At 48.0% G+C, this 24,641-nt stretch overlaps 1 long non-coding RNA gene across 1 annotated transcript; it reads right to left on the bottom strand.

Annotated features, from left to right (window-relative positions):
* Positions 1 to 5,434: 5,434 nt before the first annotated feature.
* On the bottom strand, positions 5,435 to 20,843 carry LOC132589776 (uncharacterized). The gene is made up of 3 exons (XR_009556630.1): positions 20,719 to 20,843; positions 7,922 to 8,034; positions 5,435 to 6,137 (listed from the first exon to the last, which is right to left on the bottom strand). It is a non-coding gene; the product is annotated as an uncharacterized LOC132589776 (long non-coding RNA).
* Between the last annotated feature and the right edge of the window lie 3,798 nt (positions 20,844 to 24,641).

The following is a 24,641-nucleotide window of genomic DNA, read 5'->3' as shown; positions in this document are numbered from 1 at the left end:
GGGAGGGACAACAGTATGAGGGCTTCTAGTGTCCTGACCCCACTGGTGGACCTCCTGATGGCACCTGGGGTTTTTTGGCCACTGTGTGATACTGAGTGTTGGACTGGATGGGCCATTGGCCTGATCCAACATGGCATTTCTTATGTTCTTATGTAACTTAACATTGGTCTAGTCATGTCCACAGTGGGACACTTCTAAATCCATATTGGCTACATTAGGGTTGTGTGGGCTAATGTGCAAAGGAGCTCCTGCTAGAATCCCCAACCCTGCCTATTCAGATAGTTTGTCAAGGTCACTGATATCTTCTCTGACTGACAGCATCTCTTTCACAGGTCTTTCATATCATCCACTATTTCATCCTTTTAAGCGGGGCGGCCTGGAAATGAACCCAGAACCTTCTGCATGCCAAGCAGATGCTCTGCCATTGAACCACTTGATGTCTGTCCATTATCTCCTTAAAATTCATCAGCCCAGCTTAATTTTTTTTTTAAAAAAAAAGATCACCCAGAGTCAAACATCCAAAATAAAATCTGGAAAACAGCACATTCCTCAAATTTTCTGCCTTAAAAAAAGTAGCCTGAAAAGCTAATAAATGAATTTCTTCGCAATACGCAGCACGCCAGCCAATATCAGCACCACCTCAGAGCCGACAAGATGGGCTTTCTATTCTAAAAAGGTCAGGAGAAAGAATGATCTTTAAGAAACACTTGAAGAATCTTGAAAGAACCTTTCTAGCTTAGCCATTAGGGAACAAGCCACAAGAGCCTAATATAAAGAAAAAGGAGGAAATGACCTTCACCATTAAAACTGAGAGAAGGACTAGAAGCAATGAGTCAAAAGAACAGCAAAGTGAATAGAGTGGAAAGTCACAGAACAAGTGACTGGATAACGGAAATGTGTCTGGGGAATTATTGATGCCAAATGGTAGTCAAAGCAATGGTATTCTCAGTGGTAAGGTATGGTTGTGAGAGCTGAACCTTAAGGAAGGCTGAGTGCAGAAGAATAGGTGCTGGAGAAGACTCTTGAGAGTTACTTGGACTGCAAGAAGATCAAATCCGTCAGTCCTAAGGGAAATCAACCCAGACTGTTCCCTGGAAGGTCAGAAGCTGAAGCTCAAGTACTTTGGCCACCAAATGAGAAGGGAGCCCTCACTGGAGAAGCTCCTGATGCTGGGAAAGACAGAAGGCAAAAGAAGAAGGGGATGGCAAAAGATGAGATGGCTGGACAGCGTTACTGATGTAACTAACACAAATTTGAGCAGACTTCGGAGGATGGTGGAAGACAGGAGGGCCTGGTGTGACTTGGTCCACGGGGTCGCAAAGAGTCAGGCTCGACTGTGCAACTGAACATCAACGGTAGATTTAGATGGTATTCCACATTGCATAATTAACCTCCAGAATTCATTACTGCAAGACTTGGGAAAGGCCTGTGGCTGAGACTTTTTTAAAAAAAAATACTTTACAATGCCTATAAACCACGGTGGTGGAATATCTTTCCGAGGGGTGGACAGTGGGGCAAACAAAAGATTAATATCCCCATTCCGTTCCTTGCTTCTCTGTAGACTCTGGTCAGTCGCTGCGGGAGACAAAATTCTGGATGACATGGACCTTTGATTCAGTGAAGTGATACCTAATAAGGGCGGGGTCCACACGGGCATTTTAAGCCGGGACAGGGACAAGGAACAGGCAGACCAAAAAAAGGGCAACCAAACGCACACATCTGCCTCCCGTCCCGCTCCTGCACTCATCCCGTCCGTAGGCATCCCAGTCGCGGCTCAAAAAGCTACCACTTTGGAAGCGGAAGCAAATATTTGCACCACACAGCATCTGCCCTACCAGGCATGGGGACGCCGGAGCGCGCCTGCGAGGCGCATTGGCGGTGTGAATCCACCAGGCTGCCCCAAGCCACTTCTGGCTTAAAAAAAAAAAAAAAAGCATTGATTCCAAGTGCATAGGCGTATGGGCACACGCGCACATGACCAAGGGTCATTTTGTAGAAAAATAGGTGAGGGAGCTCACTGGCAGAACTCATTAGTATATGCCACCACCACCCAGCCAAAAGCAACCTGATGCAAGAAAGAAGACCCTTCGATGAGCAAGGCCTGTTTGGGCTGGCTAGAGATCCAGGCAGCCCAAGCAGGCCTTGCTCGCCTGGGGCTCTCCTGGGTCACCCCCCACACTCCAAAGACCAGCAAGCCACCCACTGCCCAAAATCACCTAAGAAGTTGAGAAAGGGCGGTGTGGGCTTCTCCGGGGGTTAATGAGGGCTTCTGTGGGAGCGGCAAAGCTCCCAGTGGCTGGCTGGCTGCCCGCTTTCCTATCCAGGGATTGTTATGCAGCTGCACCTCCTAGTCAACGGACAAGGTAGGTGAGGAGGAAGAGGGGGAACCCTCGGAAAGGTTCAGAAGCTGTGCTCCTGTGAGCTCCTGCTGAATTCAAGGCCTGCACATGACCAATAAATGAATGGGAAAAAAAGAAACCCAAACCAAGCTACAGGGATGGTGCAGGACAGTTGTCTGACCGCAGAGTCACGTCCCAGGTGGGATATGGGTGCTTTGTGGTGGAGCGTGTGGACGGGCTTCCACCACCCCATTCTGAGCCTCCCATGCGCCCCAAGCTACCAGTCTAAAGATTTCTAAAGGTAGATAACAGCAGGAGACAAAAAGTAACTGGAGCTAAGGCATGACTAGAAGAAGATAAAGATGAAGATATTGGATTTATATCCTGCCCTCCACTTGGAAGAGTCTCAGAGCGGCTCACAATCTCCTTTACCTTCCTTCCCCACAACAGACACCCTGTGAAGTGGGTGGGGCTGGAGAGGGCTCTCACAGCAGCTGCCCTTTCAAGGACAACCTCTTCAAGAGCTATGGTTGACCCAAGGCCATTCCAGCAGGTGCAAGTGGAGGAGAGGGGAATCAAACCTGGTTCTGCCAGATAAGAGTCCGCACACTTAACCACTACACCATACTGGCTCTCCTTGGGACTACTTGGGAATGTGGGACTGCAAAGATGCATCTGGTACTACACACAATTCCCTCTTATTGGGCGAGAAACTTAGAAGAGAAGAGCTGTCTCTCTTGTTTGTCATGACTTCAAGAGACCCTTGAAAGTCACCATAAGAACCGGTACACTAGTGCCTCCGGTACAAAGAAGGGAGGTTGGTATGATATAGCCTGATCTGTAGGGGAGGGGTCGTGGCTGAGTGGTAGAGCATCTTCTTGGCATGCAGAAGGCCCCAGGTTCAATCCCCGGCATCTCCAGTTAAAAGACGTGGTAGGAGGTGATATGAAAGACCCTTTACCTGAGACTCTGAAGATCTGCCGCCAATCTGAGTAGACAATACTGGCCTGAATAAATCAAGGGTCTAATTCAGTCAAAGGCGGTATTCATGTGATCTTGGCAGATCTCAAAAGCTAGTCAGGACTTGGATGGGAGATCACCAAGGAACTGCTCCAACTCCTCTTCTCCTTTCCAGTGTATCATTTTCTCTTTTTCCAGGTTATCCTTCCCAGGCTTATTAATGCAGGGGAGGGACGGTGGCTCAGTGGTAGAGCATCTGCTTGGTAAGCAGAAGGTCCCAGGTTCAATCCCTGGCATCTCCAACTAAAAAGGGACCTGGCAAGTAGGTGTGAAAAACCTCAGCTTGAGACCCTGGAGAGCCGCTGCCAGTCTGAGTAGACAATACTGACTTTGATGGACCAAAGGTCTGATTCAGTAGAAGGCAGCTTCTTATGTTCATATGTTGAATGCACATATGCCTGATCCAACAAGAGTGCTCAGCATGGGGAATCAAGGGGTAGAATTCTAGCATGGGTGGAATTCTAGCAGGAGCTTCTTTGCATATTAGGCCACACACCCCTGATGTAGCCAATCCTCTAAGAGCTTACAAAAAAAGAGCCTTGTAAGCTCTTGGAGGATTGGCTATGTCAGGGGGTGTGGCCTAATATGCAAAGGAGCTCCTGATAGAACTCCACCCCTGTGGTCACATATATCTGGATGGACACCCTCACCGGCATCATGATGCTTCTCTGAGCTTCACTGAACTGGCAATTTTGGAACAGTAGTTTTCATCCTTGCAAAGGAATGGTGCAGGGGAGGGACGGTGCAGATTAGAGGTCACCCTGATTTTTTTAAAAAAAAAATCAGTCGATATGGCTGAGATCCTAAGAACATTTCCCTGGAAGCAAGCCCTATATGGAGCCTAACTTCTTGAACAGATCTGCTTAGGATTGCACTCCAGTTCTTCAAGCACTTTTTATGATTAGACATGGATAGTGCGATTCCCTTTGCAGTTGCAAGCTAACATTGGATGGCAGCATACTAATGAGGATCTACCAGAATGTCCCTCTGCGATTGGCCAAACTGAAACACAACAAGAGCCACAGAAGAGCACAAGACAGTTTTCTTGGGGTCGAGCAAAAAAAATGTGCAGGTGGGGTTTTTTAGATCTGTATAATATGAATATCCTGCGGCAGCGGAAACTTTGCCAAATGGCAGGGTACGCCCACACTACAGGCAAACTGGTTTTACGGTCATTCCCATTTTCCAAGAGAATTTTGAGAACTGTAGTTCAGGGGAGAGAGGAGGGAGCTTCAGTAGAGAAACCTTAATGCCTTCGCAAATGACAGTTCCCAGGATTCTTTGGGTAAAGTGCTATAAAAAGTCTCCATCTGCAATGTAGCCGGGGATTAAGTACATTCCTCACTTTGAGCTCCATGTACTTTTTATTGTCCTTCTTTTCTTTGGCTAGAACCGAGCTTTGGCAGCTGGAACGCTTCTCACCGATCTTTGCCAAATGCCGAACTGCGTCCTTCACAGGACAAACCAGAAGACTATTAAAATGAACTTCACGAACTCCCAACTGGATGCGTAATATAACAGCAAGAATGCAAGTAAAGCCAAGTACGCTCGCCTCTAACACAGGATTCACCGAATGGAGCAAACACGCTTTCCCAAAACCAGACACGCATGCACACACACACACACAAATTACCTGACAAAGCATTAATACTGACAGTGTTTTGCGCCTACTGTCCAATCAAATGGGAGAGGATTTGAATCAAGTTATAAAAGCAGCCATTACCAAACGGATATGTCTTTCTGGTTGCCCGCTTTCAGGCTATTGCTTCCCTAATAAATCCCGTAACAACCAAAATGGAAACTAAGCTCGAAGGGCAAAGTGGGTGAGTGAATCTCTCTGCATTCCAGCCGCGGAACATTTAATGCTGCCGAACATCGAAAAGCCCGCCCCCCCCCAAAAAAAGATCAACAAATCAATACTGTTTCGTGGAGCAGAATATTTCGCCGCCAAAGAATTCGGTAAAGAAAGCGTGGGTCTCGACCTTTCTTGGGAAGGAACTCTCTTTTCCATCTCTACCAAAACCTCACGAGCAATTCCATCTCTTAACTCTCTATTTACTTGCTCTTCGAAAAAGGGGAACAAGGTCAAGTTAGTTCAAATATGTACAGACAGAGAACTGAAAAAAGCCAAGGATCGTTGCACACAAGGCCGCTCTACTCATGAGAAAATCTTTCCTATTGCACCAATTTTGTGCGGACACCAAGTTCCTTCTGCATTGAAGCGGGCTCCCCGAGGACCAAATACTATTACCAATGCATTCCCCGGTAGAGCTGAAGGCGACTCACAGCTTTGATAACTCCCCTTCTTCCGTAACTAGCCTTTCGGCCTATGCTACGAAGCCCTCTCAGACGTTCAGAAACAAAAACAATTCACAGCTCTGGGGGGGATGGGGGAAAGCTACCCTACTTCATTTTATAAATAAGCAACTGTGGATTTTGCTCCAAGTGGCCACTTGAGTAGCCCATTCCGTAAATGGCATTCTCCGTCGGATAAGGCACAATATGATACGAGTGGAGCTCTTCGTAATAAAGGGATTGCGTGCGACATTCTTGCACCATGACCTTCAGCCGTTTTCTCGTATCAGAGTAAGCAGTCCTACAGCACGGGAATCCTTTAAAGTACTCATAGCGTTCGCGCTCTGTTTCCAGGTGGATCTTCCGCAACAAATTGTTGATCAACACAGACCGGCGGAGGTAGACCTCGGGGTCTTCAAGGAACTGAAGCTTCTGCAGAGATAGTTTCAGAATACAAGTTCGATCTTCGGGTAATATCAGGTGCTAAGATAGTAAAAACATTAAAGTGATTAGCAGTGTGACAATGTGGGGAACTCATTTTAACAAAGACCAGCGCTGGATATCTGCTAGAGACGGGGGATGAGGAGATTGGATTTATACCCCACTCTTCACTACCCAAAGGAGTCTCAGAGCAGCTTACAATCTCCTTTCCTTTCCTCTCCCCACAACAAGACACTCTGTGAGGTAGGTGAAGCTGAGAGAGCTCTGACAGAAACTGCTCTTGCGAGGAACAGCTCTGTGAGAACTTGTGTGACTCAAGGTCACATCAGCAGGTGTATGTGGAGCAGTGGGAATCAAACCCGGTTCTCCCAGATAAGAGTCCATGAATTTATCCACTACAACAGACACCCCAGACACACAGACTAGCCTGTCACTTAGAGATGTCCTTTTTTCAACTTTGAATGTTGGCATTATCAATCATTTCCACTTCCTTCTCCTACCCTGCCTGCATTGAGTTCATGGTTCTCCTCTTCTAATTTTTTCCTCTCAACAGTAACTCTGTGAGAGAGGTAGGTTGAAGTTGAGTGGGTGTGATGACAGAATGGGGATTTGAACACAGATCTCCATTTTATTATCTAACGGACTACGACATCATGCTACCTCACAGCCCACTGGTTTCAAATCACAGATTTTTATAGTTCATATTAATGATTTGAGTTGTTGGTCAATGTTCCCTCTAAGCTGCAGAGTCTTGTGAACAAAAATTCTACTTTGTGAGCTACTGGTATTAAAACTGTGAACTATTGGCATTGAGGTTGTGAGCGACTGCACAAGTTAGTTTGCTCTGGGGCCATTTTTCATGAACTAAGGCAAAAATGTGTGAGCTGGAGGCTAAAAATCTGTGAGCTAGCTCACGCTAACTCAGCTTAGAGGGAACACTGTTGCTATTAATTATTTGCGTTGCTGGCATTGTTTGTGTTGCTGCTATTAATGATTTGTTTAACACATTTTACTCCCTTCATAACTAATTCTACAGCCTTTCTAGATATAAAAAACCGCATTTGTATATGCACAGGGCTTTTTGAGCAGGAACACAGTTCCAGCTGGCTTCGCATCAATAGGTGTGGCCTAATATGCAAATGAGTTTCTGTTGTTTTTTTCCCTACAAAAGCCCTGTGTGAAGTAATGGTGACATCAGGGGGGTGTCCTAATATGCAAATGAGTTCCTGCTGGGCTTTTTCTACCCCAAAAAAGCCCTGTATATACAACATATGTATAACCCTGCTGATTGGATTGGACCATAGGGACATAAGAACATAAGAGAAGCCATGTTGGATCAGGCCAATGGCCCATCCAGTCCAACACTCTGTGTCACACATAAGAACATAAGAGAAGCCATGTTGGATCAGGTCAATGGCGCATCCAGTCCAGCATTCTGTGTCACACATAAGAACATAAGAGAAGCCATGTTGGATCAGGCCAATGGCCCATCCAGTCCAGCATTCTGTGTCACACATAAGAACGTAAGAGAAGCCATGTTGGATCAGGCCAATGGCCCATCCTGTCCAATGCTCTGTGTCACACAGTAGCAAATAATTGATTTTCTTTGTTCCCTCAGTGCTAGTTGGTCTAACCCTAACCCTGACAGAACCTCAGACCGGGCATGTTCTATGTTATTGTGAAGAATTCTGATAATTTGTACATGGGTTTATTTAAAAAACATTACTAGAAATACTTTGAGGTAAAAATCTTAAGTTTGTTATCCACTTCTTACACATAAAGCAATGGTTAACCGCTTCCCTCCTTCAGTTCCAAAGCACACCTACTTTTGGAAAATACCCCTGGTAATCTTGATGTAAATCTTCTTCTTCTGCATATTTCCTCTTAAAATAGGCTACTTTCGACGTTGTTAAGGTGTTTGTTGATACTCAGCTTGGATCTGTTGGGCGACAAAGAACATCTGCAATTATCACAGCACCTCCATTTTCTAACCTCACAGAGCATTCGTTCTAGAAGGCGCCCGTTTGATTATTAGGGCAGACCTTTTCTTTTTTAAAAAAGGCGAGAAAGAGTTAGGAGACAGTCGGCAGAATAACTAAAAGCAGGGCTTTTTTTGTAGCAGGAACTCCTTTGCATCTTAGGCCCCACACCCCTGATGTAGCCAATCCACTAAGAGCTTACAGGGCTCTTCTTACAGGGCCTACTGTAAACTCTAAGAGGATTGGCTACATCAGGGGTGTGTGGCCTAATAGGCAAAGGTGCTCCTGACTGAGGCAGGAGACTTCTGAATACTGTTGCTAAGAGACAATATCAGAAAAAGCCTTGGACCCTGTGCGCTGCTTGTTGGGCCACAATGAAAAAACAGGGATGGGAAGAAAGACTAAACAACCAGATTCAGGGCGTTTTTTTGTAGCAGGACCTCCTTTGCATATTAGGCCACCCACCCCTGATGTAGCAAACCCTCCTGGAGCTTCCAGTAGGCCCTGTACGAAGAGCCCTGTAAGGAATTCTAGCAGGACCTCCTTTGCATATTAGGCCACACACCCCTGATGTAGCCAATCCTCCTGGAGCATCCAGTAGGCCCTGTACTTAAGAGCCCTGTAAGGAATTCTAGCAGGACCTCCTTTGCATATTAGGCCACGCCCCCCTGATGTAGCCAATCCTCCTGGAGCTTCCAGTAGGCCCTGTAAGAAGAGCCCTGTAAGGAATTCTAGCAGGACCTCCTTTGCATATTAGGCCACACCCCCCTGATGCAGCCAATCCTCCTGGAGCTTACAGTAGGCCCTGGACTAAGAGCCCTTGAAGCTCTTGGAGGATTGGCTACCTCAGAGGGGTGTGGCCTAACATACAAAGGAGTTCCTGCTACAAAACGAAGCCCTGCCCTCATTCAACGAAAACAAAGTGCATAATTCCACGAACACATGAAAAAGACACAAAACACAAGTAGTGCAAGGAAATGATCAATCTATACGGCGAGAAAGTCAGAATGCTGTAACACACACACGGTTGCCAATAAATACAATCGCCAAAAAAAAAAATACATGAACCAAACCAAGTTACAATACAATTCCAGGCTTCCAAGGAAAATGTAAGCAATGTTCAACACTCAAGAGTAGTATGAATATAGATTCTTCAAATGTACATAAAGTAAGTTCTTAACGGAATTTTGATCGTAATACCCGTTTTGATAAATATCTTTATCAAGAGATGCACCTGTAAACAACCTAAGCCTTTAGACTAAGGTTCTCAAGACTATGCATCAAGTTCCAAATACATATGTGTGTGTGTGTGTGTGTGTGTACATATATATCTCGGCTTGGCTTCGCGAACGAAGATTTAAGAAGGGTGCAATAGTCCACGTCTGCTGCAGGCTCGCTGGTGGCTGACAAGCCCAATGCGGGACAGGCAGATCCGGCCACAGTGGCTGCAAGGAAAAGTCTGATTTGGGTCTGATTTGATATTTATATATATATAAATGCTTCTTATAGACAAGCTGGAAAGGGTCCAGAGGAGGGTGACAAAGATGGTGAGGGGTCTAGAGACCAAGTCCTATGAGGAAAGGTTAAAGGAGCTGGGCATGTTTAGCCTGGAGAGAAATCATAGAATCATAGAGTTGGAAGGGACCTCCAGGGTCATCTGGACCAACCCCCTGCACAATGCAGGAAACTCAGAAACACCTCCCCCTAAATTCACAGGATCTTCATTGCTGTCAGATGGCCATTAGCCTCTGTTTAAAAACCTCCAAGGCGAAGAAGACAGAAACAGGATACAGGATGATCTTGACAGGCTGGAAAACTGGGCTAAAATCAATAAAATGAATTTTAACAGGGATAAATGTAAAGTTTTGCATTTAGGTAGGAAAAATCCAATGCATGGTTATAGGATGGGGGAGACTTGTCTTAGCAGTACTATGTGTGAAAAGGAACTAAGGGTCTTAGTGGATCATACGCTGAACATGAGTCAACAGTGTGATGCAGTGGCTAAAAAGGCAAATGCAATTGTGGGCTGTATCAACAGAAGTATAGTGTCCAGATCATGTGATGTGATGGTATCGCTTTACTCTGCTCTGGTAAGACCTCACCTGGAGTATTGTGTTCAGTTTTGGTCACCACATTTTAAGAAGGATATGGACAAGCTGGAACGAGTCCAGAGGAAGGTGACGAAGATGGTGAGGGGTCTGGAGATCGAGTCCTATGAGGAAAGGTTGAAGGAGCTGGGCATGTTTAGCTAGGAGAGGAGGCGGCTGAGAGGTGATATGATCACCATCTTCAAGTACTTGAAGGGCTGTCATATAGCGGAATTGTTTTCTGTGGCCCCAGAAGGTAGGACCAGAACCAACGGGTTGAAATTAAATCAAAAGAGTTTCCGGCTCAATGTTAGGAAGAACTTCCTCAGTTCCTCAGTGGAACAGGCTTCCTCGGGAGATGGTGGGGTCTCCTTCCTTGGAGGTTCTTAAACAGAGGCTAGAGGGCCATCTGACAGCCGTGAAGATCCTGTGAATTTAGGGGGAGGTGTTTGTGAGTTCAGAGCGGTTCCTCAGTGGAACAGGCTTCCTCGGGAGGTGGTGGGCTCTCCTTCCTTGGAGGTTTTGAAACAGAGGCTAGATGGCCATCTGACAGCAATGAAGATCCTGTGAATTTAGGGGGGAGGTGTTTGTGAGTTTCCTGCATTGTGCAGGGGGTTGGACTAGATGACCCTGGAGGTCCCTTCCAACTCTATGATTCAATAGCCGGAGCTTTGTTCACAATACAATGATTGCAATGATACAATGATCTTCCACCAGTATCTGGAAGCCCAAGATGTACACTCAGGTTATGCATTCATATCAGACATCCAAGCACTGACTAGACATGCCTCCACATCAGCATCCTTCAGGACATATGACAACTGTGGCCAAACTGCATCTCGGGACCCACATGTGGCTCTTTCACACATATTGTGCAGCGCTCGAAACCCTCTCCCCCCGCACCCACGGCCAGCTTGGAGAAGGCATTGGTCTCCTTAAATCGCTTCTCCAAGCCAAGCCAGCAGGCAGTTTAGAGAATGCATTTAAAGTTAATGTCACTTTCTTTCCACTTATCCCTTCCTCCATCCCTCCCCACCTATTTGCCTTCCTCCTTCCTGGGCTGGCCTTGCCACTAGGCAAACTAGGTGATTGCCTAGGGCGCCAGCCTCCTGGGGGCACCACATTGGGCAACCCCCATGTGACGTTATCAGTGCAGGGAGTGGGGAAGCCAGAAATTAGCCTCGCCTGGGCTGCCTGGCGTGACATGGCCCATGGGGTCGCAAAGAGTCGGACTCAACTGTGCGGATGAACAACAAAAAAAAGGGTGCCAGTCAGCCTAGGACCAGCCCTGCTTCCTTCCTTCCTGTCTGGCAGCTCTCCAACATCTGACGTTCGTGACTTGCAGCTCTCCAACATCTGACAGTTATTCTATGTGGCTCTTACATTAAGCAAGTTTAGCCACCCCTGATTTACGGAACAGTTTCAGATTTGCTTACTCGAATGTATTTAAGGATATTTCCATCCCACCTTGTTTGATCTGACCAGCTTCAAATGGCTGGAGGCACATCAAAGTTTATACAGACTCAGATGTACATTTGCATTCGGTCCGGCAATTCCCGGCACAGGGCAGGAATTTTCATACCGAAAGGTTGTCTTCATAGAGATCTCCCTTGGATGCACATGTCCTGCAAGACCAGATCTAACCAACCCGGACGTTGTGTGGCGAATTAGCATCATTTTTATCTAAATCTTCCTTTTCAGTTGTTTGGAAGAGCGCACAAGTTTATCAGGAAAATGACTCTTCTGCTGTTCTTAATCAAAGCTATGCCTTCAGTCGCAGGGCAAATGATCTCATTTCCACTGTATTTTCTTGAGATCCGTTTTCGATTTCAACAGTAGGTGGCGGTATTGCCACATTAAAAATCCAAGCCAACAAATTTCAGGGCAGAGGGGTAGCGGTTCATACAGGAAAGACATTGAGTATTTTTTCCTCGGGAGGTGGTGGGCTCTCCTTCCTTGGAGGTTTTTAAACAGAGGCTAGATGGCCATCTGACAACGATGAAGATCCTGTGAATTTAGGGGGAGGTGTTTGTGGGTTTCCTGCATTGTTCAGGGAGTTGGACTAGATGACCCTGGAGGTCCCTTCCAACTCTATGATTCTGTCCCTGAGCTAAAGCCCTTATCCACGGGAGGCCACACACATGAAGACACATGAAGCAGCCTTACTCTGAAGCAGACCTTTGGCCCATCGAAGTCAGTATAGAATCATAGAGTTGGAAGGGATCTCCAGGGTCATCTAGTCCAACCCCTTTTACAATGCAGGAAACAGAGTATTGTCTGCTCTGCCTGGCTGCAGCTCTCCAGGGTCTCAGGTGGAGGTCTTTCACATCCCCTATGACCTGATCGTTTTAACTAGGAATGCCAGCCCTGCAGAAGCTCTTCCACTGAGCCGTAGCCCCTCCCCAAGTCAGCTGCCTCCAGGACTTTTTTTATAGCATGAGCTCCTTTGCATATTAGGCCACACACCCCTGATGTAGCCAGTCCTCCTGGAACTTACAGTAGGCCCTGCACTAAGAGTCCTGGAAGTTCTTGGAGGATTGGCTACATCAGGGGGGTGTGGCCTAATATTGAAGAAGAAGATAGAGGAAGATATTGGATTTATATCCTGCCCTCCACTCCGAAGAGTCTCAGAGCGGCTCACAATCTCCTTTACCTTCCTCCCCCACAACAGACACCCTGTGAGGTAGATGAAGATATTGGATTTATATCCCGCCCTCCACTCCGAAGAGTCTCAGAGCGGCTCACAATCTCCTTTACCTTCCTCCCCCACAACAGACACCCTGTGAGATGGGTGGGGCTGGAGAGGGCTCTCACAGCAGCTGCCCTTTCAAGGACAACCTCTGCCAGAGCTATGGCTGACCCAAGGCCATTCCAGCAGGTGCAAATGGAGGAGTAGGGAATCAAACCCCGTTCCCCCAGATAAGAGTCCGCACACTTAACCACGACACCAAACTGGCTCACTGCAAAAGCAGGGCTTGTTTTGTAGCAGGAACTCCGTTGCATATTAGGGCACACACCCCTGATGTAGCCAATCCTCCTGGAGCTTCCAGTTAGCCCTGTACAAAGAGCCCTGTAAGCTCTTGGGGGATTGGCTACATCAGGAGGGTGTGGCCTAATATGCAAAAGAGTGCCTGCTACAAAACAAGCCCTGATTGCCTCCCACACATCAGGAGGGACCCTTACTGCGTTTTGAAAATCACACCGATACGCTAGTCAAAGACCAGGGTCAGAAGAAGCCCATCCCAAGCATTTCTCATGCCATGCCTTGAAAATGGCTCTGTGGAGGAGTGCAGCTCGTAGGAAATGGGGGCTGATTTCCAAAAGCGGCCCCTAAAGGCGTTGCCATCATGGGACACAGTGCGATGCTCTTGGCACGATGGATTCTTGGCTTCCCAGCCAAAGTGAAGTTTGCCCTTTAAAAGTGCCGTTATTTATTTGTTTGTTTTATTTATTTCATTCGATTTATATCCCGCCCTACCCCACCGAAGCGGGCTCCGGGCAGCTCACAACATAAAAATTCTAACAATAAAATTAAGAATTAAAATACATTAATAATTTACACAATAAAATAAACGCAATTCATCAGTCTTCCTTAAAATATTCAGATGCCGGTCAGTTGCATGCCAACCGGAAGGGGACTGTCTTACAGGCCCTGCGGAACTGCCCAAGGTTCCGCAGGGCCCTCACCTCTTCCGGCAGCTGGTTCCACCAGCAAGGGGCTGTGATCGAAAAAGCCCTGTCCCTAGTTGACTTCAAACGGGCCTCCTTTGGCCCGGGGATTGTAAGGAGATTTTGAGTACCCGATCTCAGTACTCTCTGGGGAACATATGGGGAGAGACGGTCCCTAAGGTAGGCAGGTCCTAGGCCATATAGCATCTGCTGGCAGCCCTCTGGCTTTTGCGATTCCCCCCCCCCCGGTTGCAACGCTTCTCTTATGTGACAAAAGTAAGCGATGTCCTGCCCTGCACCAAAAACCTGGGAGGGCTTGGGCTGTCCTTCTCTTGGGGATCGGGGGGGGGGGGAGGTTTCACAGTTGCTTGCCTTATTTATGTTTTAAAATCCCTGAGTTCCATGTAGGGTTCCCAAGTCCCCTGCGGCCTTCAAAGTTTTCCCTCCCAAATCGCTAGAGTGTCCAGGGAAACCATAGAGTGGCCAGCGAGCAATGTCACCGGTGACATCACTTCTGGGTCGTCATGGCGCTGGTGACGTTGGGAGAGGTTCCCCCGCCGTCTAAGTGTGGGCCAGCAGGTTGGGAACTCCAGGGCGGGAGAACCCCCACCCAGCCTGGGGACTCGGCAGCCCTGGGAAGGTGAAATGTTCTCCTACGGGTTTCTCAGTTTTGTGGATCTTGATGTCAGATTTGTGTCCATTTATCCTTCGGCGTCAGGTTTGCCCTGTTTGTCCTGTCTGGAGGGCATTGTTGGCATGGAACGGCATATACAATGTTAGAGGATGAGTAAGGCAATGAGCCTAAGAATGGTGTTGTGACAGTAAAAACAATAAAGAAACCAATGCTGTGGACTCAAGCTCAGAAGTGCCAGTTATACCGGCTCAAAAGAGCCAGTTATACCAACAACAACAAAATCCTAGAGAGAAGCATGAAACTAGGGCACTCAGTGGGGGGACCTCAAAGGAACTTCAGAAACAGACTAGAAGGAGAGACTGCTAAATTACAAGCTATTACAACACTCAGGACAATGGAACCCCCAGGGCTTAACAGAGATACTGGTTTCTGATCTCACAACACAAGCTAACGTCATTCAGTTCTCCATCTGTTTGCAAACTCTTTTCTTATGCTGTGTGCCAATCCGCTGCTATTCGCGGGTCTTACTAATTGCCTTGATCCGGTTTTAGCTCCCTTTAATGCTCAGCTACTTATGCATCTTGACTCCAGTTAACCTTCCTGGCAACACTCTCCGGCCCTCTACCTCTATGTAACAGTTGGTGACGTCTGTTTCAATGTATCTGAAGTTTCCAGTTTTCATTTAGTGTGCACCCTTGAGCTGCTCTAGAACATACGCACACATACGCAAACATTTCATTGTTAAGACCAGCCCAGAACTCGAGTTCATGGTCTGTGGTGCCAGAAGCTGTAGAATGCATGTCCTTCCGTGGCCGGCCTGATAAAGCATTGAGGTGGAAACTGGGGGGGGGGGGGTGTTCATTGCCACTATGCAATATGAGCAACATGCTGATTCAGTGTAAAGAGAAGAAGAAGAAGAAGAAGAAGAAGAAGAAGAAGAAGAAGGAGGAGGAGGAGGAGGAGGAGGAGGAGGAGGAGGAGGAGGAGGAGAAGGAGAGAAGGAGGAGAAGGAGGAGGAGAAGGAGGAGGAGGAGGAGGAGGAGAAGGAGAAGGAGAAGAAGGAGGAGAAGGAGAAGGAGAAGAAGGAGGAGAGGAGGAGGAGAAGGAGAAGAAGGAGAAGGAGAAGGAGAAGAAGAAGAAGAAGAAGAAGAAGATGACGATGATGACGATGATGATGATGATCTTGGATTTATATCCCGCCCTCCACTCCGAAGAGTCTCAGAGCGGCTCACAATCTCCTTTACCTTCTCCCCCACAACAGACACCCTGTGAGGTAGATGAAGATATTGGATTTATATCCCGCCCTCCACTCCGAAGAGTCTCAGAGCGGCTCACAATCTCCTTTCCCTTCCTCCCGCACAACAGACACCCTGTGAGGTAGATGAAGATATTGGATTTATATCCCGCCCTCCACTCTGAAGAGTCTCAGAGCGGCTCACAATCTCCTTTATCTTCCTCCCCACAACAGACACCCTGGGAGGTGGGTGGGGCTGGAGAGGGCTCTCACAGCAGCTGCCCTTTCAAGGACAACCTCTGCCAGAGCTATGGCTGACCCAAGGCCATTTCAGCAGGTGCAAGTGGAGGAGTGGGGAATCAAACCCGGTTCTCCCAGATAAGAGTCCGCACACTTAACCACTACACCAAACTGGCTTTTTAGGGCTTTTTTGGTAGCAGGAATGCCTTTGCCTATTAGGCCACCCACTTCTGATGCAGCCAATCCTCCTGGAGCTTCCAGTAGGCCCTGTAAGAAGAGCCCTGTAAGGAATTCTAGCAGGACCTCCTTTGTATATTAGGCCACACACCCCTCCTCCTGGAGCTTCCAGTAGGCCCTGTAAGAAGAGCCCTGTAAGGAATTCTAGCAGGACCTCCTTTGGCTATTAGGCCACACACCCCTGATGTAGCCAATCCTCCTGGAGCTTCCAGTAGGCCCTGTACGAAGAGCCCTGTAAGGAATTCTAGCAGGACCTCCTTTGGCTATTAGGCCACACACCCCTGATGTAGCCAATCCTCCTGGAGCTTCCAGTAGGCCCTGTACGAAGAGCCCTGTAAGGAATTCTAGCAGGACCTCCTTTGCACATTAGGCCACACACCCCTGATGTAGCCAATCCTCCTGGAGCTTCCAGTAGGCCCTGTACGAAGAACCCTGTAAGGAATTCTAGCAGGGCCTCCTTTGCCTATTAGGCCACCCACTCCTGATGCAGCCAATCCTCCTGGAGCTTCCAGTAACCAGTGTTACTGATGTAACTAAAACAAATTTGAGCAGACTTTGGAGGATGGTGGAAGACAGGAGGGCCTGGCGTGACTTTGTCCATGGGATCGCAAAGATTCGGACTCGGACTGTGCGACTGAACAACAACTCCTTTGCAAATTAGGCCACACACCCCTGATGTAGCCAATCCTCCAAGAGCTTACAGAGCTCTTAGTACAGGGCCTACTGTAAGCTCCAGGAGGACTGGCTACATCAGGGAGGTGTGGCCTGATATGCAAAGGAGTTCCTGCTACAAAAAAAGCCCTACTAGGCACTAACTGGATTCAGATCTAACGAGGAAGGCAGCTCTATCCTATTCCCCTTGGACCATCTCCTGGATGCCGTCCAAATCTTCGTGGGTTGCTGTCCCTTTGGAAAAGGATTATGGAACCGTTTTAAGCTAATTGCATTGGAAGACTTGGCGAGGATTGGAGAAACATTTCCAGAGGGGTGGGGTGCTCTGACGTGTCTTAAAATGTCGCTATTTAGTTTAACAAAACTCAGAAAGGAAAGGAAAGGCCAATTCAATTAATCCTTGGCCTGTTTTCCTCAATTATTGGAACATAACCCATAATATCACTTTCCAAACGTTCAGTCTGTCACGTTATAGAAGAGTGAGACTCTAGAAACTATTTATTTAAGAACACAAGAGCAGCCATGTTGGATCAGGCTAATGGCCCATCCAGTCCAAACACTCAGTGTCACACGCTGGCCAAAGCCCAGGGGTCATCTGGAGGTCCACCAGTGAGGCCAGAATTCCACTTTTTAAAAAATATATTTAGCTACCTTTCTATCTCATGGAACTCAAGGCAGCTTAGAATCATAGAATTGGAAGGGACTTCGAGGGTCATGTAGTCCAACCCCCGGCACAATTCAGGAAATTCACAAATTCCTCCCCCTAAATTCACAGGATCCGCATTGCTGTCAGATGGCCATCTAGCCTCTGTTTAAAACCCTCCAAGGAAGGAGAGCCCAGCACCTCCCGAGGAAGCCTGTTCCACTGAGGAACCGCTCTAAACTCACAAACACCTCCCCCTAAATTCACAGGATCCGCATTGCTGTCACATGGCCCTCTAGCCTCTGTTTGAAAACCTCCAAGGAAGGAGAGCCCACCACCTCCTGAGGAAGCCTGTTCCACTGAGGAAACGCTCTAAACTCACAAACACCTCCCCCTAAATTCACAGGATCCGCATTGCTGTCAGAAGGCCCTCTAGCCTCTGTTTCAAAACCTCCAAGGAAGGAGAGCCCACCACCTCCCGAGGAAGCCTGTTCCACTGAGGAACCGCTCTAAACTCACAAACACCTCCCCCTAAATTCACAGGATCCACATTGCTGTCAGATGGCCATCTAGCCTCTGTTTAAAAACCTCCAAGGAAAGCTTACGGCATCAACGAGTGGGAATACAATTTTTTTTAAAGCCATTTAAAACCGCAGTTTCTCTCTGGTTTCTGTTCTTGAATGTGTCTCTAAATGTGTAGGGAATGAATACTAACATGATGGAGTGTGCTACGTGGGAAAAGCTGGGGCGGTGGGAGGCTGCCTTGGTGGTAGAGCCTCTGCTTGGCATGCAGAAGCTCTCCGGTTCAATCCCCACCATCTCCAGCTAAAAAGGACTGGGTGGTGGATGACGTTAAAGAGACTCTCCCTGAGACGTCTGGAAAACCACTGCCAGTCTGAGTAGACAACACTGACCTTGGGGAACCACTGGTTTGATTCAGTATAAGGCAGTTATAGATCTCCAGCCTGCCAAGAAACCTACTGAGTGTCTTTGCTCTTGCACTATCCTACACATACTGTCATATAGGGCTGCCAAGCCCCCAGTCCGGGCAGGGGTTCCTCCGCGCGGGAGGTTCCCAACCTGCCGGCCCAATGTGGAACTTTCCCCTAAGTTTCCGGTGCAATGACGTCACATGGAAGTGACATCATCGCTCCGATGACATCGCACGCCGGTTCGTCTAAGCGTTTCCGGGAAAACTCTATGGTTTTCCTGGACGCTGTAGCCATTTGGGAGTGAAAACCCTATGGTCAAATAAGTACCATAGAGTTTCCCCCTCCCAAATGGCTAGAGCATCTGGAAAAAAACATAGAGTTTGCCCGGAAATGCCTAGAGCGGCCGTGCAAAATGACGTCATTGCGGCGCGCGCGCTTTCCGTCCGCATGAAAGTCCCCTGATGGAAGAGATGGGGGACTTGGCAACCCTACGGTCATATGATAAGTGATGAATTAATTTGTGAGCAGTGACTCGTGAGAGCTCATCCCCTGTCACAAATAGTGCTCGTCTTTTAAGGTGTTACTGGACTCTTGCTCTTTCCTACTGCAACACCACAGTGGCTCATGTATGGCTGATCCAGTCCAGCATTCCAACCACATTTCCTCTCAGATCATGGCTACATAAGAGAAGCCATGTTGGATCAGGGCAATGGCCCATCCAGGCCAACACTCTGTATCATACAGTGGCCAAAAAAACCCAGGTGCCATCAGGAGGTCCATCAGTGGGGCCAGGACACTAGAAGCCCTCCCACAAGCACCGAGAATACAGAGCATCCCTGCCCCAGACAGAGAGTTCCAACAATATGCTGCGGTTAATATCCACAGCTGGACCTCTGCTCCAGATGTTGATCCAATCCCCTCTTGAAGCTGGCTATGCTTGTAGCTGCCACCACCTCCTGCGGCAGTGAATTCCATGTGTTAATCACCCTTTGGGTGAAGAAGTACTTCCTTTTATCCGTTCTGACCCGACTGCTCAGCAATTTCATTGAATGTCCACGAGTTCTCGTATTGTGAGAAGGGAGAAAAGTCCTTCTTTCTCTACCTTCTCTATCCCACGCATAATCTTGTAAACCTCTATCATGTCACCCCCTCAGTCGACGTTTCGCCAAGTTAAAGAGCCCCAAGCTTTTTATCCTTTCTTCATAGGGAAAGTGTTCCAAAGCTTTAATCATCCTAGTTGCCCTTTTCTGCACTTTTTCCAAAGCTGTAATATCTTTTTTTAAGAGACCCGTGGCACAGAGTGGTAAAGCTGCAGTAGTGCAGTCCGAAACTCTGCTCACGACCTGAGTTCGATCCCCGGCGGAAGCTGGGTTTTCAGGTAGCCAGGTTCGAGGCTGACTCAGCCTTCCATCCTTCCGAGGTCGGTAAAATGAGTCCCCAGCTTGCTGGGGGGAAGTGTAGATGACTGGGGAAGGGCAATGGCAAACCACCCCGTAAAAAGTCTGCCGTGAAAACGTTGTGAAAGCAACGTCACCCCAGAGTCAGAAACGACTGGTGCTTGCACAGGGGACCTTTCCTTTCCAATATCTTTTTTGAGGTGCAGTGATCAGAACTGCACACAGTACTCCAAATGAGACCGCAGCATCGATTTATACAGGGGCATTATGATACTGGCTGATTTGTTTTCAATTCCCTTCCTAATAACTCCAGCATTGGCTTAGTCGGGAAGGAAGGTTGATAAAAGCAGACAGGCAGTTCAGGCAGGCGCTACAACAGGAGAACCAAGCAGGAAAAAGTTGCCTTCAAATAGCAACCTATCTCCAGTCGCTCCAGCTGAGGAACCAGGCTAGCTAACAGCTTGATAGCACCTGAGAGGGAGGGACGGTGGCTCAGTGGTAGAGCATCTGCTTGGCAAGCAGAAGGTCCCAGGTTCAATCCCCCGGCATCTCCAAAAAAGGTCCAGGCAAAAATAGGTGTGAAAAACCTCAGCTTGAGACCCTGGAGAGCCCGCTGCCAGTCTGAGAAGACAATACTGACTTTGATGGACCCAGGGTCTGATTCAGTATAAGGCAGCTTCATGTGTTCATGTGAGAGCCTATTGGCTCTTTGATGTAATCACTGTTGAGAGTTGCAGTACCGCCTATGACCATCTTCCACGGTGGCGCTATACTACTGAGAAGAGTCCAGCCGTTCTACGGCTAAACATGTATCCTGGGGCCTGATCCCTGCGTGTTTCCTTTAAGACCTCTGCAAGCACAGATCTACCTTTAATTAAACCAAAGCAAATCGGTAGTACCTCGCAGTGCTGAATCAATCCGCAAAGCGCCTTCCTTCAGCGTCGCCTGCGGGTCTAGCAAGTCTCTCCCTTTGCATAAGCCCAGTAAGCATCGCTTCCTGCGCAGTTCTGCTGAACAAACACCTGTTAAAACGAGAAGATGAGAGGGAGAGAAAGGTACATCACTCAGCAGTGCGTGAAGCCCATATGGCCGAGATGGCTGTATCACCCCGCAACAAAATTCTAATTTCCCGGGAGGGGAGGGGGGGAAACCATCGTTCCAAACCGGCCAGCAATTTCTGGAAGCTGCCCACTCTGCGGCAACCTTGACCTTGCTTTCGGCTCTCGGAAGGAAATTGAGATGTTTCCTTATCCGAGACTATAGAAATGTTTCAGGGAAGGACAAAACTCATTTTCGGTCTGAGAGATGTCTGTAATTACAGCAGACGGAACCCAATACATCAGGTGGCCTTGGCTGAGAGCGACGGGGAAATGTCCAAGGATGAATTTTCTCTCTCTTTTCCTTCCTTTTAAAAGAAGGACCGAGTGTATGCGCAGGGGAGTCTATCTGAAATGGCTGTCTTCTACAATTGAAGCATAGCATTTGAAGACAATCGTTTCAGCTAGACCCCCACCGGGGAGAAAGTGTGAGAAGAAAGGCTTGTATCCAGACCTTCATAGGGTTGCCAAAACCCAGTTGGGGGCAGGGGATCCCCCAGTTTGGAGGCCCTCCCCCTGCTTTAGGGTTATCAGAAAGTGGGGGGGGAGGGAAATGCCTGCTGGGCACTCTGTTATTCCCAATGGAGACCGATTCCCATAGGGTATAGTGAATAATTGATCTGTGAGTATCTGGGGCTTTTGGGGGGGCTGCTTTTTTAGGCAGAGGCCATCAAATTTTCAGCATAGCATCTGCTACATCTCCTCAAAGCACCCTGCAAATTTAAAAGAGATTGGACCAGGGGGTCCAGTTCTATGAGCCCCAAAAGAAGGTGCCCCTATCCTTCATTATTTCCAATGGATGGAAGGCGTTTAAAAGGTGTACGGTCTCTTTAAAAGTGATGGCCAGAACTCCCTTTGAAGTTCCATTTTGCTTGTCACAACCTTGCTCTTGGCTCCAGCCCAATGTCTCCTGGCTCCACCCCAAAGTCCCCAGATATTTCTTGAATTGGACCTGGCAACCCAACTTTTCCAACTGTGGAAGGAGGGCAGTATGATTTGGGGGGTATCCCCTTCCTGCTTCAAGACCCCCACTTTGCTCAACTCATGTTATTCTGGAAGTCCCGGGGGGGTTGATTTGGAAGACCGCTACATGCACGAAGGGACAGACAGAGAAGCCCTTCCAAACAGGGTTCCAAACAGTATGTTGTCGAAACTTTCATGGCTGGAGTCCTTTGGTTGTTGTAGATTTTCCAGGCTGTGTGGCCGTGGTCTTTGCATTGTGAGACCTGATATTTTGCCACCAACCGTAACTGGCATCCTCAGAAGTGTAACCGATAGTCAATAGCCAATTCATATACAAAAGAGGTAAGCTCCTCCATTAGCTTGTCACAGACCAGGAAGCTCCCACAAGATAATGACTCGGCCCTACCCCACCTGCCCGAGGAGATATAAATTACTTGCCTACCAACTTTTCTCAATTTGACCCAGAGAGAACTCCAGTTTTTTGGGTTACACCTCTGAGGATGCCAGTCACAGTTGCTGGGGAAACATCAGGTCTCACAATGCCAAGACCACGGCCACACAGCCTGCAACAATCTACAACAACCAAAGTGACCCAGTATTTCTTTTCCAAGGCAAGAGAGGAGGAGAGGCGGTTTGCAATTGGCTGCCTCGACCTACAATTCTGGACTTCTTCAGTGGTCAGCCATCCAAGTACTGACCATCTGATGAGATTGGGCTAGCCTGAGCCATTCTGTCTACAGGTCTGCTCTACTTGCTCTGATCACACTAAGTAGGCTGGACGTGGACATCAATCTTCAATTCTGTTTCAAATGGCATATAACATCTAATGGGAGAGGGCTGCCACCGCATCTGGATCTATCACACGTCTGGATCTTCTGCATCTGGATCTACCACATCTGGATCTACCACATCTGGATCTATTATGCTCCTTTGGAACGGGTCCAAAGGAGAGAGACAAAGATGGTGAGGGGTCTGGAGACCAAGTCCTATGAGGAAAGGTTGAAGGAGCTGGGGATATTTAGCCTGGAGAGGAGGCAGCTGAGAGGTTATATGATCACCATCTTCAAGTACTTGAAGGGCTGTCATATAGAGGAGGGTGTGGAATTGTTTTCTGTGGCCCCAGAAGGTAGGACCAGAAACAGTGGGTTGAAATTAAATCAAAAGAGTTTCCGGCTCAACATTAGGAAAAACTTCCTGACAGAGTGATTCCTCAATGGAACAGGCTTCCTCCTTGGGAGGTGGTGGGCTCCCCTTCCTTGGAGGTTTTTAAACAGAGGCTGGATGGCCATCTGACAGCAATGACGATCCTGGGAATTTATGGGGAGGTACTTGTGAGCTTCCTGCCTTGTGCAGGGGGTTGGACTAGATGACCCTGGAGGTCCCTTCCAACTCTACGATTCTATGATTCAGTACTAACCGCCTAGGATCTGTACGCGTTGAGTAAGGGAAAGATTATGATCCGCCTGAATAGATGAAGTAGCACTTTTATTTGATTGTTTTATTGTTTTACTGTTTTAATCTTGTTTATTGTGCATTTTATGTTGTTAGGCGCCTTGAGTCTGCATAGAATGGCCGGGATAGAAATATAACGTAAATAAACAAATAAATATCGCCAATCCTCCTGGAGCTTACAGGGCTGTTCTTACAGGTCCTACTGGAAGCTCTTGGAGGATTGGCTACATCAGGGGGTGTGGCCTAATATGCAAAGGAGGTCCTGCTAGAATTCCTTACAGGGCTCTCAGTACAGGGCCTACTGGAAGCTCCAGGAGGATTGGCTACATCAGGGGGCGTGGCCTAATATGCAAAGGAGGTCCTGCTAGAATTCCTTACAGGGCTCTCAGTTCAGGGCCTACTGGAAGCTCCAGGAGGATTGGCTACATCAGGAGGGTGTGGCCTAATATGCAAAGAAGGTCCTGCTAGAATTCCTTACAGGGCTCTCAGTTCAGGGCCTACTGCAAGCTCCAGGAGGATTGGCTGCATCAGGGGGTGTGGCCTAATATGTAAAGGAGGTCCTGCTACAGAAAAAGCCCTGGGGGTTCATCATAAGTCAAGGATGATTTGATGGGGGGGAAATGGAACTGCCAGTGAACGTCTAATCTAAAGCATTGGGACATATCCACGGACAGACCCAGGAGGAGGGTCTCATGTAGTCAAGCCCATAACTTAGCCTTCAGCAGATCATTCAGCTCCTGGATCGCCATGTGCATCTCAGGATACAAAAAGAGCTGGTTTTTATACCCTGCTTTTCAGGCATCTCAGAACGGCTTACGATATTGGATTTTGGATTTATATCCCGCCCTATACTCTGAATCTCAGAGTCTCAGAGCGGTCACAGTCTCCTTTACTTTCCCCCTCCCCCACAAGAGACACCCTGTGAGGTAGGTGGGGCTAAGAGAGCTCTCACAGCAGCTGCCCTTTCAAGGACAACTCCCTCGAGAGCTATGGCTGACCCAAGGCCATTCCAGCAGCTGTAAGTGGAGGAGTGGGGAATCAAACCCGGTTCTCCCAGATAAGAGTCCGCCCACTTAACCACTACACCAAACTGGCTCTCCTTCCCTTCCTCTCCCCTTGTGAGGCAGGTGAGGCCGAGAGAGCTCTGAGACAACTGGGACTGTCCCAAGGTCACCCAGCTGGCTGTGTATGGAGGAAGAGTGGAGAATCACACCAGGTTCTCCAGATTAGAGTCTGCTGCTCTTAACAACTACGCCACAGCCGGCTCTCCGCTACTGAGCCTGGAAGCTTGGGGCTCTTTAGCTTGGAGA

This window comes from Heteronotia binoei, chromosome 21 (assembly GCF_032191835.1).
Source record: "Heteronotia binoei isolate CCM8104 ecotype False Entrance Well chromosome 21, APGP_CSIRO_Hbin_v1, whole genome shotgun sequence".
Classification (NCBI taxonomy): domain Eukaryota; kingdom Metazoa; phylum Chordata; class Lepidosauria; order Squamata; family Gekkonidae; genus Heteronotia; species Heteronotia binoei.
The sequence above is the reverse complement of the archived record's forward strand: the minus strand, read 5'-3'. Positions and strand labels throughout refer to the sequence as shown.